We start from the raw sequence: 19,961 nt of genomic DNA, 5'->3' as shown, positions 1-19,961 counted from the left end.
GGCAGCTCAGAGTAGAAACTATGGTTGGGTTGTATTGTATGACAGAATAATCTATTTTCAAAAAATTAATTAAATTAAATAATGTAATCATGTAGAGGCATTTTAATGCAGCAACATGGCTGCTCTGGCAAGGAACTGCATCCAAAGACCTTCCAAGTCTATGTCATCTAGCTGGAACACAGACACACTCTGGATTAGAGTATATGATCTGGTTGGAACACAGACATGCTGTTAGTACATACCTTTAATCCAAAACAATGAAGGTAAGGTTAGAAGTATGGAAGAAAGTAGCCATGTTTTAAAATGATGCCTAATGAAGGGGCAGACAGAGTGTTGAATCAGAGAAAGATTTGACAGAATGAGTCTAAGGTAGGATATGCCAAACTCTCACAAGACTAGGACAAAACAAAGAGAAGTTACTTAAGAACAATGTAGGGAGAGAGAAGGATATTTTTTCTTGAGAGTTTTTTTTTTTTTTTTTTTTTTAACCAGGACAGTTATACAGAGACAGGTTGCAGAGGGAATGAGCTAGAAACAGGTGAAGACAGAATAAACCAGAGAATGAGAAGGACCCAGAAGAGTAAAACGTATTGCGAGAATTTGTTTGAGATCGGGCAAAGCAATTCAGTCAGAAGGCAAGAGAAGCCAATTTGGATCAGTCAGCTTAGAAAGAAGTTTGGGCCAGAACAGCTTAGTTGAACCAGCCAGCTGAAGGGCTCTCATCCCATCCCCTCATCTGAGGAAATAAAAACAGCATTTACATAATCACATTCATCATAAAATAAAACAAAAATTATATCGAAAATATCAAAAACATTGTCTCACCTAGAAAATTTAAATTAAACTTTTCAAATAATTTTCAGTTCACACAGAAACACAATTTATACTTTTAATACGATTTTAAATGACGATGTCCATAGAAACAGGGTTTACAGTCACTGACATTTACCATAACCAAGGGAAACTCAAGTTAATAATCAAACCCCAAATAGGAAGCTGTCTGTCTTCACGAAACAAATAAATTCTACTGTGAGTGCCAGGGGTTTGTCTCTGAGGAGTTTGTCACTGAAACTGAAAAAAGGTTTTGATTTAATGGTCAGTCATTCTGTGAAGCAGTTGAAAATAGAAGAACAAGATTGGGTCTAGCTCAAAAAGAAAAGTACCATTTTATTCAAGAACTATTTTCTGGTTTTTGTTTCTACCACAACAGTACATTCACAACATGAAATATTGTCTTATTTCAGTACATGCAGACTACACTCCTGTCCTCACGCCAAATCAAAAGTCATCAGATTCAGCTCACATGACTAAATAACTTCAAATATCCACACTGCTAAATAAGATCAAACAAGATTAACTAATCAAACACAGTATCTAAGAAGTAAAAAGATAAAATTTTAACATGAGTTGAAAAAAACAGTAAATAACAAGCCAGTGTTTTGAATAAAGCAAAAAATAATGATCACTTCTATCTAATCAAGAAATAAAAACATCAAAACATAAATATGAAAAGAAGAATTTAGAAGTGGGGAAATAATCAAACATAAAAAATAGAAAAGCTCTCAGTGGCTGGAGAGATGGCTCAGACGTTAAGACTACTGTCTGCTCTTATGGAAGCCCTGAGTTCAATACCCAGCAACCGCATGGTGGCTCACAACCATCTATACTGGGATCTGATACCATCTTCTGGTGGGCAGACACACATGCAGGCATTATACATTATAAATAAATAAATCTTTAAAAAAGAAAAGTTCTCAAGAGATGATTTTTACAACTCATACAAATATATCTGAAACCCTAGATAGAATGGATAATTTACTTTTTTGACTCCTTTTATTCTTCATTTCTTCACTCTATTTCCTAATACACATTGATTCTATTGTATTTAATGTTTACCCTTCCATCTGTCTTCTACAGTTGTGAGTTAATGTTCTATGTGGATGTATTTGCAATGTGCAGTTCTAAAATTTTATATTTTTATGTATATGGGTGCCTTCTCTGTGTATGTCTCTTTTTTAAAAAAGATTTATTTATTGTGTATACAGTGCACATCAGATCTCATTGTAGATGGTTGTGAGCCACCATGTGGTTTCGGGGAATTGAACTCAGGACCTCTGGAGGAGCAGTAAGTGTCCTTAACCACTGAGTCATCTCTCTAGCTCCAATGTTTGTTTGTTTTGTTTTTTGAGACAGGGTTTCTCTGTGTAGCCTTGGCTGTCCTGGACTCAGTTCGTAGACCAGGCTGGCCTCGAACTCACATCAATCCACCTGCCTCTGCCTCCCGAGTGGTAGGATTAAAGGTGTGCACCACCACCGCCTGGCATATACCTCTTTATCATAGTATGTCTGATGGCCTCAGAGACCATACGGCATCAGTTCCATTATAACCAGACTTATAGATGATTGTGATAAAGGATGTGGTTGCTGGGAATTGAACTCAATTTCTCTGGAAGAGCAATCAGTGCTTTTATATACTAATCCACTTCTTCAACTTAATGGTATTTCCATTTTTAAAAGCATTTTAATATACATATATACCAAGGTTTCTAAAGCCATGTTTATTACTTGGTGTACAGTCATTAATGATTTTACTGCTACAATGAACATCATGAAAATCATCATGAGTGTTTACTTATAAATCTTTATGAAAATATTATTTACTGAAATACAGGTAGAGAATTAAGAAATTAATTTCCTTTATTTCCAAATATGCATGTTCTTAGGATAGCTGCTCCTTCCATATTGCCAACAGCAATGCAGAAATATTTCAACAACTCTATATATGTTCTAAATCTAGGCATGATTGCAATTTTATGAGCTTACCATTGGTTAAATTTCCATTTTATTTACATTCTTCATATACTTCTTGCCTTCTGGAGAAGCTTCTTTGACACATTGTCTGTTCATATTCTTTTCCCATTTTTCCATTGTGATGGTTGTCCTCCGAGTGTTCTTTGGAGCTGTTCCTTCAATTAAATACTAAGTGTGTGTTTTCTTTTGTTCTAAAAAATGCCAAAAATTCTTCTCTTTGTTAAACCTTTTTAGGAAATTATGCCTTTTGAGCTGATATCTTAATACAAAAATTTCAGTAATATATTTGCCTTATAATTTATGCTTCATAAGTTTTGGTTCTTTTTACTACTGGTTTTTAAAGTTTGATACTGTTTGACTTGTATTTTTGTTACAATTCTTAGAATATAGATTCTTTGGCTTTTTAATTTATGATCTCATATACACAATGTAACAGGTTTTTCCCCTTACGTTCCATCTAAATCTTGCTTCTGCTGTCCTCGCAGTATTTGCTAGAGCTCTGAGGGATATATTAAACAAAAATAGCAGCAGTGAATATTCCTGTTTATATGAGAGGTAATTCTTCATGAATCTTTCCAGTTTCTGCATGTTTTGCTAGAAGAGAACTGAACCCCTATATTTTGGATTTATTTTCAGAGTTATTTGCAGAACAAACAGCAGTAGAAAATAAAGGAACTATTTCCTTTCAAAATAAAGGGCAGGTTGGATTACAGCCTTGGAAAAGATAGTATCTCCCTCCAGAGTAAAAGGCACAAGTACACACTGCCCATTATTTTATTCATGTGCTTCCTTCTCCCTATTTTTATTCCCTGTACTCAGGTTTCCTCTCCTGCAACAATACTACCTGACCCTTTGCATATGCACCATGGTAATTGAGGCTTGAAAAAGAGGTGAAAGAAGTGCCTAATGATACTGTTATCTTGCTTTTGAATTACAGCTAGCCTGTGTCTGCGCCCTAGAAACTTATGATCTTACAAGAAAGGAAATTTTGAAGATACTTGCTTATAATAGCCCCCAAATGGCAATAATTTAAAATGAATATAGCATGATATTGGCAAATCAATAGTGTAACGTTAATAAACTTCTACACTGGGATTAAGGAGAAAGAACGAAGTGCTGTATTCAAAGCTATAAATAAACCTCATAAACATTGTGCTGAACAAACGAAGCCAGATACACATCTTATCTTTCCCAGGAAAGCAACTCTTACACGTATTTGAAATCAGGATAGTGTTTGAGATGGAGAGAAGCAGTGACCAGAAAGGGCACAATGTGGTTTTTGACATCCTGGTACTGTGATTTTTCTACAGATACAAATGGATTCATCCTGTTTCTTTGTTTACATAGAAACTGCACACACACGTGAGAATTTAATGATTTGTGCATGTGCCAACTATTTCACTTTGGGTTTGGCGTGGTAGTATGAGCCTCTCATCCCAGCACTCTCAAATAAATAATAGTGCACTTTAGGAGACTGAGTGAAAACAAAAGCAACCCAATCCCCAATTCAGGACATGGAAAGAAATAATCGCTATCAGGACAAGAATTAATGAAATGGGAACAGAAAATACAAATACCTTAATTTGTTTGAATGGATGAATTCACTGCTGACTTGTACCAACCTTGAAAGGAGAGCTATCACCAATGCTTCTCAAAATATTTCATAAAATAGAAAGGTAATGAAGGGCTCTAGCAGGCTGGAGCACACAAACAAGGACCCAAGCATGGTAGACACATTGCAGACACGTTTTGCCTTTTACCACACCTCCCCCTGCCCCATTCTTAGCATTCTTCCATGCTACACCATCAGATTGCATTCCTAAAGCTAACCACCAAGCTCCATTCCTTTATTTGATCACTTCCTCCTCCTGAGGCTGACTATCAAGGTGCAGCTATTAAAATCCAGTAACCAAAAGCCCCCTTTTGGCTATGCAAATTAATATGCCTCATCAAAATTACCCAACTCATCCTAACACAAGGTTTTCTCTTTTTCCCTCTATAAACTGCGATTTCCTGTAGGCATAAGGTTATTGTGTAATTCAAATGCTGATTTATGTACCCTCCGTATACAGTTGCAAGCCTTGTTCTGAGAATCTCCTGTCTCGGTGTTGTATAAACCCTGCTCCCCAATTGTCCCTTGGTATGCCAATAAAGCAGTTTACTGACAATTGCTGAGCAGGGAAGAGAATAGGGCTGGACTTGCTGCCAGCCAAGGGAGGAGGAGTTAGAAGAAGTAGAGAATTCAGCCAGGGGAGAGGTCCAGGAGACACAGAGAGCTGAGAAAGGAAAAGCTACAAAGTGTAAGTATCTCTGGAATGTATACTGGGAAGAAACCAGATTAGCTCAGTTAATGTCCAGTGAAGTTTGTTAAAATAATATAATAGAGTCTCAATTATTTGTGTGGTAGCTGGGTCAAGAGAGAAACAAACACAGTTTGATAAAAATAACTTTAACAATTTGCCTGTGGGGTGTTATTGGAGGACCCTGCTGTTTGGGGTTGCAGTCCTCCCAGTCTGGATAGCCTTTCTGATCTCAGCCTTAGATGGAGAACTCCCTCTCCCCAGCCTGACCTCTCTGCCTGACCCCATCTGGAGAGTGCCTCTAACCATATCTGACATATGGCCTTTGGAAAGGTTCCCTGCTAGCTCTCCCTTCCCTGCACCTGTAATATAATAGGTATGTGGTCCAGCACAGGCAATAGGACTCTGCTGTTGAATGCAAATGAATTACACTGTGAGCACCTATCAGAGTACTTCCTTGCTACTTCTCTTTTCCTGTATATTCCCCTCACCCCTGGAATAAAGTTAATCTGCCTTCCTGCTGCTGATCCTGGATGCTAGTGTAGTACTAACTACCTTCCAAGCCCTGTGGCCCAACATCCCTCCAGAAAAGAAGAGACCCACATGGTAGATCTATCGGCTTTCTACCTTAAGAAAGTCCCTCATCCCTCTGGGGAAAATATCCTACGCCCCCGTCCCTTGCCATTTTTCCCTTCTTCCTAATCCTCTATTCCTTATTTTTGTCTCTTATTTCTTGCTCTTTGTCCCTCTTGGGGCAAATAAATATCCTTTGTGCTGAAAACTTGGAATTGGGTGTCCTGTGCCAATTTAAGTCCTTTCAGGATGGAACAGTAATTTCATAAAGCTAGTATTCTCCAGATACCAAAACCATAAGGAAACAAAACAAAGCCAAATCCTACAACTATCCACTGATCTCCATGATTAAACACAGATGAGGTTCTCAGAGAATTACTTGAAACTGAGTTCGAGAGAAAATAAAAAAGGGTCATAGCTCTGCATGTCTTTCATCCAGGCAGACAGAAGGAATAAGCACACAGGTTCTCTGTGACTTCTAGTGTAGTATGGTCTGCAAAGAAGATCCTAGGCTACACAGTGGGACCTGGTTTCAAAAATAAAAATTTAAAATTAAACAACAACAAAAGAAAATAAAGAAAAGAAAAAGGAATAATCTTTCACCATGATCAGGTTATCTTTATTCCAGAAAGGCAGAAATGGTCCCCCAAGCAATAAATAACTCATCACATAGACTCAAAAATAGAAAGCATCTATTGTTTCAACTGATGCAGATAAAGCTTTTGAATGGACATAATTCTTGATAAAAAATCACTTTGCGATAAAATTCTTTGAAAAAACTTAGAACAGAACAAACATACCTAAATACAATAAAGGCTGTATATGACAATCTTGTAGTAAACATCATTTAAAATAGGGGAAAACTCAGAGTGTTTCCAATATAATTAAGGACAAGATAAAATCATCTACTTTCATCACTGTTTTTCAATGTAGCCCATGAAAGCTTAAAGTGATGAGACAAGAAATAAAACTGATACAAATAGTAAAGGAACTAGTCAATGTGCCGTATTTACAGATAATATGGCTCTATATAAGATAATATGACTATATCCATTTTCTTTCTTGGCTTATCCCTTTCAGCTTTCATGGACTACATTGAAAATGAGTGTTAAAAGTAGACTACTTTATTATTTTGAGATCTATTTGATTTTTTCTAGGATTTTTCTATTCTTTTGGCCTATATTAGGCCAATCTTACATTGATGTAATTATTGTGGCTTTGTAGCAAGTATTGATATTAAAAAGTATGAGTCTTCTATTTTGCACCTTCTCAAGATTGCTTTGACAATTCAGTGTCCCTTGAAAGCACACGTGGACTTGAAAGGGAAAATTTTTAGTTAGCATTAAAGCAACCAGAACAGCAGAGCTCTCAGCTCTCGAACTCATAAGTGCAGGTCTGCAGGTATGCTAGCCCAAGGTCCCAGATGATAAGTCACAAAGAATGCGGAGCTAAGAGACAAAGGCCTATTGAGTGTTCCAGGGACCAGCTGGCCGTAAAAGATAGGGAGGGTACACAAGGACAAATTCCTGAGAGAAGCAGGTACCGGGCATGGTCGAGTGAGTAATGAGCCAAGACCCCTCATCCGATCTTATGGTGTTTGCTTAATCCCCCCCCTTGAGGCCCACACACAATGTTCCAGGTTTGAGTTTAACCAGATGTGTCGTTAGCTCAGATAAACATCTACCCTCGGGTTCCGAGAAAAACAGGAACTGAGGACTGCTCCCATGTGACTAAGTCTGACCTTACCCCAGATCTGCCTACGCAATTTGCTGATGTTCAAAAGTTTGAAACAACCAATCGTGTGTGGCCACGCCAAAACTTCCCGCTCCCTCCCCCCCCCCCCCCGACCTTTGACCATATAAACCCCAAACCCCTGGGCTTCTGGGTCGACCCCTCTGTCTCCTGCGTGAGATACATGTCGACCCGGAGCTCCGCCAATAAACTACCTCATGCGTTTACAGCAAGACGGTCATTTGTGTGTCTTTGGGTGCGCGCCATCCTGAGGCTTGAGTGAGGGTCTCCCTTCAGGGGTCTTTCAGACTTTGTGATTCTGAAACAGGACTCTGTTGTTGATGTTGAATCTTTATATCATATTACATAATGATGATATCTTACCAATATTATGTCTTCTAATCCATGAATATGATGTGTTTCTATTTGTATGACTTCTTCAATATATTTCAGTAATGTTGTATATTGTTCATTGTTCAAGTTGTTCATCACCTTTCATTTTTCTCTTTTTTGTTTTATATATATATATATAATTAATTAATTTATTCATATTACATCTCAATTGTTATCCCATCCCTTGTATCCTCCCATTCTTCCCTTCCTCCCACTTTCCCCCTACTCCACTCCCCTATGACTGTGATTCGGGGTACCTCGTCCCCCTGTATATGCTCATAGGGTATCAAGTCTCTTCTTGGTAGCTTGCTATTCTTCCTCTGAGTGCCATCAGACCTCGCCATCCAGGTGATGTGGTCAAATATAGGGCACCAGAGTTCATGTGAAAGTCAGTTCCCACTCTCCACTCAACTGTGGAGAATGTCCTGTCCATTGGCTAGATCTGGGTAGGGGTTCAAAGTTTACTGCACGGATTGTCCTTGGCTGGTGCCATAGTTTGAGCAGGACCCCTGGGCCCAGATCCTCTTGTCATAATGTTCTTGTCAAGAACCTTCTCAGATCAGAACCTCTATTTGCTTTTAAGATATTAGATGCTCTACCCAGAACAGTTAAATAAGAAGTATCTCTTCAGTTAAGTTAAACAACCAAGTATTTTATTTTTTGAATGTTATTGAGAATTATGCTTTCCCTGTCTTTTTACTTTTATTTTGTTGGCTATTTGAATAGAAATAAAAAAATTGTGATTTCTGTATCTCGATACTTTGCTGAATTAGTTTAATAGAATTTTGTAGACTCTATAACATTTATTGTATGTAATATTTTGTCTGTAAATAGAGATCATTTTTGCATCTTTTCAATTTTGATGAATTTGGATCATTTCTTTACCGAATTTCTAGTATTGTACTAAACAAAAGTAATACATGGAAAACCTTTGATTCTTTTAGCATCTACTGTTGGGGGATGGTCTGATGTATTTTGATGCTAATTAGTGCTTACTGTCTCTGTGACCAATCTTTTGCTTAATAAAAAGCCATCCCACCTGGGCAGGGCAGAGGAGACAGGTGGGACTAGGAGAGAGGAATTCTGGGAAGAAGAAGGACTGCCAAGAGGAGAAAGGAAAAAGAAGAAGACCTGAAGTGAAGAGAGGAAGGCCGCCATGGGTTAGCTGGAGGAGAAGCACATGGCCCGCAGCATGGATGGAGAATCCAGCCCAGATGAACAACATGAGCAAATATATGGGATTATAGATGTGAGGTAGCCTGATGGAAATTATTGGAAGCAGATGGCATGGGATTGAGACAGGGATCCCATGCCTGTCCCACTGTAGGAGGTAGTTTAGAGGATTGATATCTGCCCTGCCCTAGGTTAACTAAGGTTATTTTAAAATACAACAAGTGTTCGTGTCTTAATTGGCTGCTAGCCGGGCCTACAGATAATACAGATAATTTTAAAAACAATAATCTAGTATGATGTTTATGGTGGAGTGTGTGTGTGTGTGTGTGTGTGTGTGTGTGTGTGTGTGTGTGTCCATCATCCTAGGCCTAGTTTGCTGAGTTTATATTATTTTTTGATGATAAAAGGATACTGAACTTTGTCAAGTAATTTTTTGATAAACTGTAATAACTTGATTTTCTCTCAATGTACTGAATTTTAAGGGATGATTTTCAAAGAGTGAATCACTCATGCATTCCAGGAAGAAATTCTTCTAGTATAACACTTGTATTATGCTGATTAATTCTCTTTGCCAGTATTTTTCTAAGTTTTTCTTTTTTTTTTTTTTTTAATCAGTGTTTATAGGCGATACTGTTATATAATTTCTTTTACCACTTTGTCTTTGCTGTCACAGTAATGCTAGTCTACTGAAACTTCACCTAGGCACCACATCTTCTCTCCTGAAGTGTGCACCAAGTGGCCTTGAGAGGGTGTATATGGTGTTAAGTGTTTTGTTTATTTGTCAATTCTATGCACCTTTTTCTTACTTATCCTCTATCTGAATTTTTTCCATTGTTGATAATGGTGTGTCAAAGTCTACAACTGAAGCTTCTTCTAATTCTGTGAGTTCTGCTTTTTTGTGTTTGCATGGTCTATTATTTGTATAAGTGCTTATTTATTTTATAAATTCTTATTCTTGCAGATTTAACCATTTATCAACACTTAGATGACTTTGTTTTTGTTTCTTGAAGAGTCTTTTTAGATTTAAAGTATATTTTGTCTGATACTATAGCAACTGTTCCTATTCTCTTTGGCTCTTTTCATGGATCATCTTTTTTAGTACATTTTTTATTAATTGTAACTATGATTGTTTTTAAAAAAGTGCTTTTAGGGACACCTGAATAGGTATTGAATCTGTCAATCACTGCAGACTATTCTTATAAATATAAAGAAAATATAAAGAAAAAAAAATCAACACAATGATTTAAATAACAATCCTTTTTGGATATATAGCTTTCAGTAAAGTGTATAAGGCCTCATGTTTAATTTCCAGCATCAAAAGATAGTAAAACTTTGTTGCTAGTAATCTCCCTTTCCATTTGTCATCTCTCACTTGTGATGAAATGATATAACAATGAGCTTACTATGAGAAATAGCATAAGCTCAGGCAGTTTTTAACAGCCAAATGCAGTTGTTTGTAGTAATACAAAATTAGCCGCAGATGTTTCTCCATGGGGTAACAGGTTGTCATTTGAGATTAACATGACAAAAAATAGTTCCAAAGTTTTAAAAAACTTTAACCAGAATCAAAATGACTGATGACTGTCTGGCTTTAAACTGACTAGGCACCTTGAGCTGGCCTCAAATTTATAATCGCCAGTGTCTTCATGTTGGGCACTCGCTCTCACTCAGGGTTTTAAAGTCCTTCATAAATAATCACTTCACTGCAAATACATCCCAAAGCCTGTGGTATTTGTCAGCACATAGTCTAGAGATAGTTGGGCTATTGTCTGGTGGATAAAGAATGCGAAAAGGGCGTGAGGGAGGGCAGTTACTATAATTTTAAACCCAGTTGCTAAATTGTAGTCTCATCTTCAACTGCTTTTATTGTGTGTTCTAACTTCTCGGCTATAAAAATTGGAAGAAACTGTACTTCCCTCTAGTGAAATAAGAGTTACTGAGTAATTTCTATAGACTCTCTAAAGCTCCATGACACTAAATAAAAAATACTCCAGGAGGTCATGGGCATCATTCTGACTGATGGAGGGTGGCTGAAATGTGTGCTGTTGCAAGGAGTTCTTCCTTAGCAATTCCTCTGAGTTACCAAAGCTGACAGCATGTTTGCACAGCCAAGAAACTAAAAAATAGGACCAAACCACAATATAGCTCCTCCATAAGCCCTGGTTCTGTCTCTGTCTCTATGTAATCAGGGTCCAGTCCCAACTCCTTCACCTATGTATAGGCTGTGTGACTTTCTCTCTGCCTCAGTATCTTTGTTAGGAAAAATGAAGCTAAACATGCTACTCATAATGATAAGATTGTGAAATTCAACTACTGAATATATGCAAGTCTTTCAGAAGAATACTGTTATAATTAGTATTGTCAGTGGAATTGTTAGCATTTATTATGTATATGTAAGTATAAATATATAATTTATAATCTATATATACTATTGGATATGATAAAATATCATACAGCATATAATACATAGCATGACATATAGTACATACTAAAAATGTGTCCTTTTTGTTGATAATAGGTAATGAGATAAGGAATATACCCAAATTTACAAATAACTCAAACATTTTTATCAATGGAATAGACTGACATTAAAGATTGTCTTATGTCAACCTCATTTAAATGTTTCTTTTCCTGAAATGGGATACATAATAAAGATATTTGGTTTTCTTCTTCACACAGTCTCTTTTATAACTGCTAATTATTCTATTCTTCCTCTTAAGTGAAAGCAGCCACTAAAAGTCACAAATGGGTGTATGTGGCTGTGTTGACTTAAAGGTCTACTTCATCTCCATTAACAATTGAGTGTCCTAAGAAACTAAACATTCCTCTCACTCTTTATGTGTCTTATATACTTTCACAATAAAATTTTTTAATTGTTTATGAAATATAACATCTCACTTGGTATATTTGTAAGTAATAAAATACTAACTTGAGTTTTAGTTAAGCTACAAATGAAGATATTATGTTCTTTTATTTACTCATTTTTATGACAGTTTGCTTACTATACATTCATAACCTATTCAAAACCAGTTTTATGTTTTAAACGCTCAAGTGTTTTCACCGTCTTTATACAAATATGTATATAGAGACATATGTATAATTACAACAATATTCATTGTTCAGTATAGTGTGAGTCAAATAAAACATTTAAACTGAACTTTAACTCCTTTACTCTAGCTAGGATACCCAAAGATTTGTGCTAACTACCCATATACAAATTATACAAAAGACACCAATCCCTACTAACAACATGCATAATGTTTTGTACCTTGAGTACTGATGTTTCTTGATTTAATTAGTATATAAAAATCTCCATTAGTACAATTATCAAGGATTTAAAATGTTAATTACACAATGTTTATATTTTACTAACCAGAGAATACAATGGCACAGTGACAACTTCCTGAGCCCCATTCCGTTCTCTAACATTTAAATGTAAAAATAGTTTGTAGATATATAGAGAAGAATTAATTTTTCTCTCTGAGAGTTAATTATAGTGGAAACATGAAATCTAGTTTTTTTTCTCAAAATATGTAAATTGTGGCTATTTAAAATAATGTTTCCTTCATCTGCTACCTTCACTCCATTTGACCAACCTATGTTCTTGATTATTTTAATTTTAGGTCTAGTAATCCTATTATGTGTCTTATACAATGTAAATTTTACATCAGATACCAAGGAAACAAAAAAAAAGTCAGATCTGGATTATGCTAGTAATTTTGGTACAATCCAGGAAGAGTGTCTATTTTAACGGCTTCACCAGCTGTTCCTCTGCCCTGAAGACTGTTGTTCTGCCCACTACTCAGCTTAATCTACGTCACATCCTAGGAATAAGCTTCCTAGCTAGGGGAACCTTATAATATTTAATAAATAATATGTGGCCTTCACAGGTACAAAATGTGATATTTGGTCAACAGACGAACCTGTGAACAAGAACTCCCAGGAGGAAACTGTCTTCGGAGACTGTTACAGTACACTTATCCAAGATTAAAACTAAGACTGACTGACTAGAACTGCTGGGATGTGCAGAGGTTGGAATGTTGCAGATCCAGAGGCTGAATATATTATCGCAGGCGAGCTTTAGACCTATGACTAGCCAGTGCTTGCTCACCTTTGTGTTAGAACTAACATGCGTTGACTACTAAATTAGAAATCTGTGGAATCTGTCTAGTTAGCAGACAGATAGCGTCTGCCAACTCAAAAGCTAAGAATATGATCAGATAGCTTCAGAGGCCTATAGAAAAGCTTCCCCTATTTTGTTTTAACTACCTCTCTGATGTATCCAACAATATATTTTAAACTTGTTTTGTTTTTATGATATTCTTTAATTTTTAAAACTATAAAGTTTCATAAAATTGTCTCAATGTTCCTTGGCCACGATCACTCACCTATAGCTCTGTAATAAACTCTCATCCTCTTAAGAGAGAGAGAGAGAGAGAGAGAGAGAGAGAGAGAGAGAGAGAGAGAGAGAGAGAAAGCTTGTTTAGAAAAAATTTGCCAATCTCCAAAATAAAATCAAGAAAATTTTCAAATTGTTCCTTTTACTCTATTGAGAATATATATGGCTTCATTTTTTTTTAACTTACTCTTCCAACCAGAAAAACTAAGATAAAATATAATTCCAATTACCACATTCCTCAGAACAGGAGGATGCTGCTCCTGGAAGACAGAGTGTCAGCTAAGAACAAAGCCATCATGCTGAGCACAAAGAGAAGCTTCACCAGGGTGGAGGAGACAATGAGTGTCATCCAGCCTGTGAAGGACAAAGAGCACTGATCTCTGAGAACTTGCTTGATGAAGTTTTAATCCTTAAAACCAACTGCTTACAAATGTAGACATTTAAAGAAACTTTATTCTATTTATCTAGTTTTACATATGCATTTATATTATTACATGTATATACAATAAACTACCTACAGCAAGAAAAAACACGAAACAATCAGGAATTATATAAATGATACATTCACACTGTTTTGGCTATTTGTATTTGACAGCCTTGAAGAAAACATCTTTCCTATCTTGGTGCGTCTAAAATTTTGGATGTAGATCAATATCTATCATATCTCATCTTTATCAACGTAAAACGTATATCTAGACCTAAAAACATCTTAACTCCCAAACAACTAAGCTTAATTGTAAAACTAACCTATCTGGTCTTCAGCCCCATCAGAGACTTGAGAAGGAATAAAATTACTCGCAGATAACCTACTTCCAAAATGAGAAAATGACAGGAAAAGTTACTCTGTCAAGACAGGGTAAGCAAGTCCTCAATAGTTCTTGCCTCACACACAAATGTCTGTCAGATATATTAGGGCAAAAGGCTGAAAATGATGCTCCAATGTTATAGAGAGTTTTGGATGACTATGTAGGCATTGAAAAAGACTTTCTTAAAACAAAGAGAAGCAGCATCTCAAATGCCCCAGGGTGGGCAAAAATAGTCTGCAGGAATATCACCTGTGGAAGGAAAGCAAAGGGAGGAGAAAACTGTGCCAGATTCACGTAGCTGATGTACAGTTCCCAAATGAAAAAAAATTAAAAACCTTAAAAATAATATCAGAGCTTCTGTGTGTGTGTGTGTTTTCTTTTGGTTTTTTTGTTTGTTTGTTTGTTTGTTTTTGTTTTTTTTTTTTTGTAATTGCATTTAGTCTGCATTATTGTTTTCTTCAGATTTGGATGTACTGAGATAAAGTCTCTGAAAGTTTGTAGTTTAAATGGGCCATGTGCTAATAAAGTACAAGGATCTCCCTGAGTCATCTCAACCTTTAAACATGTGTTGCCTTGAATTCTGTTTTAGTCAGGGTTCTCCGAAAGAACAGGACCTATTACATATCTATTAGAACATATCTATTGTGGGGGTGGGGGGGGTGTTATGGAATTGGCTTCCATGATACAAACAGGATAGTCCAACAACATTAACCACAAAAAAAAAAAAAAAAAAAAGCAACAACAACAACAAAAAGAACCAAAAACCCAGAAATCCCAGTAACTTCTCAGTCCACAAAACTGAATGCCAGGTTCCAATCTTGTGCTCTATGCTTGAAGGATAGCTGGAGAGCCACTGGTTGTTAGTCCACATTGAAAACCAGATGTCAGTTCCAATGTCAGCAAAGGATAGTGTCAACCAGACAGATGTCTTCATCATCAGGGTGTGAAGGTGGGCAAGCATAGCGCACTGGTCCCTCAATGCTTACACCTGAGCATGCTCCCTGCTTTGGGGGACACTCTTCTCTCCTCACTTAAACATTCCAAGAAAAGAAAAGTCTTCCCAGACCTGCCTTGAGGTACCTCCTAGTTGATCCCCAACACGGTTAACTTGAGAGTCATGATTAATTATTGTAAATGCATGGGAACTAAAGATTATTATAAAATCAGGAACTTTAGTCTGATAGTTTGAAAAGAATTGCCAGTAACATTCACAAGGGAAGGAGCTATAATGTTCTGTTTACAGGATGTTTTTCTCTGAACTTTCAATACTCAAATGCACATTGAATAATGAATTAATGTTTGTGAAACATAATTATGCTTAGAATAACTAAGCATGTTATTTAAATCTTACACTATGGAATAAATTCAGCCAATCAGTCTATTCAGCGGCTTCACACAGGTCTCTATAAAAATATTCCTGCAGGGACTCGGGAGAGAAGGTCAGAGGTCAAGAGTACCGGTGGCTCTTCTAGAGAAGCCTGATTCAATTAAGAGTGCTACATGGCAGCACACAGCCTCTCAACCAAGTCCTGCCCCACTGCCTGCCTACTGGCATGCCCCTGCCTCCAACTCCTGCAGACTTCAGCTGCCCAGACGCAGGCCACGCCAGTCAGAAAATCAGATAGGCTACCCAGATAGAGAACACACCAGCCGTCAGAACCACAGCTAGGTGGCCCACCAGCAGACCTCCTCCACTCACTCAGTGTCCACAGTCCCCATTCTCTTTTTCATCACCGTATCTTACTACATCCCCAACTCAGGCAGAGACCCCCCACTGCACCAAAAGCCAAGCTAGCTGCCAGAAGTCCATGGACAGAGATTGCTTAATGGTCACTATCAGGCAGGCCACCAGAAACTCAGGCCACAAAGACCAGAAGACCAAATATGAAACTGAACCCAAGGAACCAAACACTATCCAACAATGACAAATCCCAAAATCAGTATCTAGACCTCTAGTCGTCCCAAACCCAGATGCCTAAACGGCACCCCCAGAGCCCAGCTGTCCTACTACAGCAAGACCTGGATATTCCAATACAGCTTAAGCACAAGAAAACAACCTTAAAACCAACTTCATGAAGATGATAGATGTCCTTAAAGAGGAAATCTTTTAAAAACATAAAAACCACATTACAATTATAAGGGCTGTCTCCACTCCTTACTAAGCAAGTGGCTTGGGACAGATCAGTTAACTTGTGATTGTTTCCTCACTTCTGAAGGAGACAATAGTTTATGTCCGCATGTCAAGATAAGGTTGGGTACCATCCCTCACAGGAATATCCCCACTGATGCTAAGCTTTCCATAGACAGATGCACAATTCTCCAGGAGACCATAGGCCATCCAAACTATCACTGGTGACAGAAAGCACGGAGAACTCAAGCATTATCTCTTTCATATTTACACCTTTTATTGACACTGTTAATTATTGTGAACTAGGAAGAAAAGAAAATTAAAGTTAACTGGACTTTAAAAAATTCATTGAAGTTAGAAATGGCGAAGTCTCTACCCCATTACAATGTAGAAGGAGACACCTAGAGAAATTTTAAACACTTTTTACGTTAGCCACCTGAATATTATGCCTGAAGTCAAAGTCAGGGGTCCTTCTAGCTCACTCCTTCTAGCTCCACTACCAATGGAAGTGGGTTGAACATCCTTGCCTTTAACATACAGATACCAGGTGGCATGATAGTCAGGTGTCTGTTTTCCAAATTTGTATTTAACAGAAAATTCATAACTAATGATAATTATAGGAAGATGGTTACAAGCCTGAAAGTATATGGTAATAGCTGTTATTAATTTCTCTTCAGCATCTTATATTGTCTAAACAAACAGAAATTAACATTTAAATGTCATATCAAATTGACATTTATGCCTTTACAAGACACAGTAAGGTCTGTGGTAAGAGGCAAACTGGTAGTCCTCAATATTTTGAAATATTTTAAAGTATGTGTATTGTATTTTCCAACCTTTAAAATTATAGGTGCATTCCTTCCATTAGGGGGAGCTAGAAGGCACCACTAGATGGTCCAGGTGGCTCTTGTTTCCATTTCCTGAATGAAGAGAGGAATTAAACAGTCAGCATGCCAACATAATTGATCTGCCTATTGTGCTTATTGGAGGATGGGCTTGGCAAAGACTACTACAACTATTTCCCACTTGAAGAGACTCATGTTCACAATGCTGTTCCGGTTATTTCACAAATGACAGGAACAATAGCAGAGGACAGTCTAAGGCCATATCACTCACATAAGCCGTTGCCAGGCTAGTTTTCCCCTTTCCCTCCTGCTGCTGCCATTCCGACCCTCCAGGACAGAGTAGGGAAGGCACTGAGCATGAACCCCTCCCTAAAATGTCCTGGGAAATACGTCAGGACCATCACTACTGCTCTCAGCTCCTTGGCTGAGCTATGCTCCTGTTCTGTGTAATAGCCAGTTAAGAAATACAGCTACTATCCACAACATCCCAAACAATTTAATTGTTTTTATTTTTCCCCTTTTTTGTGAGTTCAGTTTCCATTTAGAATGTATAAAATAGCATCAGAACTTATGAATGACTGGAAATGCGTTTCATTCAGATGGCAGTCTGATCACGTGCCGACTTGATACAAAACCTAAACTAAAACTGCTAGGCCCTCCTCTTACCCAATGACCCAATATAATTTCGTTTATTGTAATGAGGACTACCATGGCATTCCTAAATTCATCTTTTTTATATTTAAATGGCATAATATCTGTGCATGTTTATTGGCATTGTATCATAATCCAATGTGTTTATGCAATAAAAATCAGAGATGTTGTCATTTCTGTCTCTTTGAACACATCATTTCTACATGTGGGAAATTTCAGGCTCTTCGTAACTGCTATATATTAAATAGTCTAAAGGTACATACTGTGTAAGAAAATACTATAACTTCGCCATCTGTCTGTGATTCAGTGCCCATTATCTAACCCCTCTCCACCTCCTCTTGGCCTCCTGCTCTAGCCTCTGGTAGCCACTATTCTATACCCTACTTTCCAGGAGATGAATACTTTTTGTTTCCAAAGTGAGTGAGCTATGCAGAATCTTTCATAAGAAGAAATTTGTCATCTTTCATTCATAGACTTGGCATTGCTGATTTTCCTCCTTTAATGGAAAGTTGTCATATGGCAGTTTTTTCGGAAAGAAAACATTCCTTCCAGGGGAGCAAGAGAAATTCCTGAGACTCTGGAGGGGAACAAACTTCTCCGTGATGGGGAAAGCTGAAACTTGCGAGATCCACGAGGCCTGGTCCACCACCTCTACCACTGGGCTACAGGAGCAGTCACCATCTGCGGGGAAAGGAGACTCTCAGACTTGCTGTGCAGAGATGTGGCAGGATGCTGCTTTTGTGAGTCGTCATCTGTGTTAGGCAGGCTCTTCAGTGACTGTCATCATTTCTCATCATCTCTGCTCCTGTAAGTAACTCCTCCCCCCACATGCCTATTAGTAACCTCTATAAAAGCTCTTTAACTCATCAACTTGGAATTTGGTTCAGTTGCTACATTGGTCTACTGTGGGTTCCCTTTATGGGATGAATAGAAGCATGGATTGTGTCTCCATGGGAAAAGCCTTCTTACCACTCTGGATACCCAAACAGGTACCTAACCGGATGAAAATTGGATTGGGGTGAGGTAATTTCATCATCCTGGATAATGTGGCAAGATATTGGTTTGATGCTGATTCATGAAAGGAGAAACACAGATAGGTTACCTTTCTCAATATGGTATGGGATAGCATGCCTTCTCATTATACAGATTGGCTCTTAGAACGGTGCTGACAGATGCAACACAAGCTGAGTCCTCTATCCAGAGGGATATTCGGGGTGGGAAGTCCTTGGAGGAAATTTTTATGTGTGGTATAGAATTGCATGCTGAGTGAGAACAGAGATGTCCTGAGAAATATTGAAGGTTTAGAGCAACTTTTGTCGTCCATGATTATGGCCACCAAGCGACAAGAGTATCTGCCAGCTGGAGCAGCAGTTCCCTGGCCTCTGAAATGTGTAGGAAGAAATTATTTTGAGATGGAGATGGCTACACAGGGGAACAGGTTTGTGTAAAGGTGATGCAGCTATCAATGGAGAATAATACTGGGTAGTTAGGGTGGGTACCTTGGGGAAAAAAAGAGTATGGGACAGAAATCTCCCTTTGATGTTTACCAGAGGTGGCAGAAACAAGAAAAAAATAGGTGCAAGTTAAGTCTGTGCTAAAGAGCCAAAAACTGTGACTCTCTGGAAAGTAATAGATATTAAAGAAGGAAAAAATAAAGCAGACGTGATGCTCAGTTCACCAGGCAAGACAGAACTGTATTCACCAGAGAGTTAAAGAAGCTGATTCAGCAGGGACCCTGGGCATGAGATGGAGCTTTAGTGGTTTTGGCTAGAAATGATCTTTGAGAAGTAGGAGAGTTTTCTAAATCTGAAAGGAACAGAGAAAACAGACTATAGGTCCTTTTGAAGTTACTTGGAAACAAATTTGGCGACTTTGGTGTTTTGCTCAAGTCCCTAGGGAAAGAAACTGACAGAAAGAAAATGCTGCACTTGAGAATTTTTGGTAAGATTTAAAGCCTAACCAGTAGTTACTAAAGGTTTGTTTTTAGAGGAATGGAAGACCAGGGTATAGAGGTGGTCCACAGTGTGCCTTCTGTGATGGAGGAAGAAGCTCTTCTCAAAGTAGTCAAGGTCACCTGCAAAGATGATCAGAGGCCTCATGTCTAATTACCAATTGATTGGTCCACATTAGTGTACATATTATTTTAATTAC

Source organism: Acomys russatus, chromosome 15 (genome assembly GCF_903995435.1).
Source record: "Acomys russatus chromosome 15, mAcoRus1.1, whole genome shotgun sequence".
Lineage (NCBI taxonomy): Eukaryota > Metazoa > Chordata > Mammalia > Rodentia > Muridae > Acomys > Acomys russatus.
Note: the sequence above shows the minus strand (reverse complement) of the source record.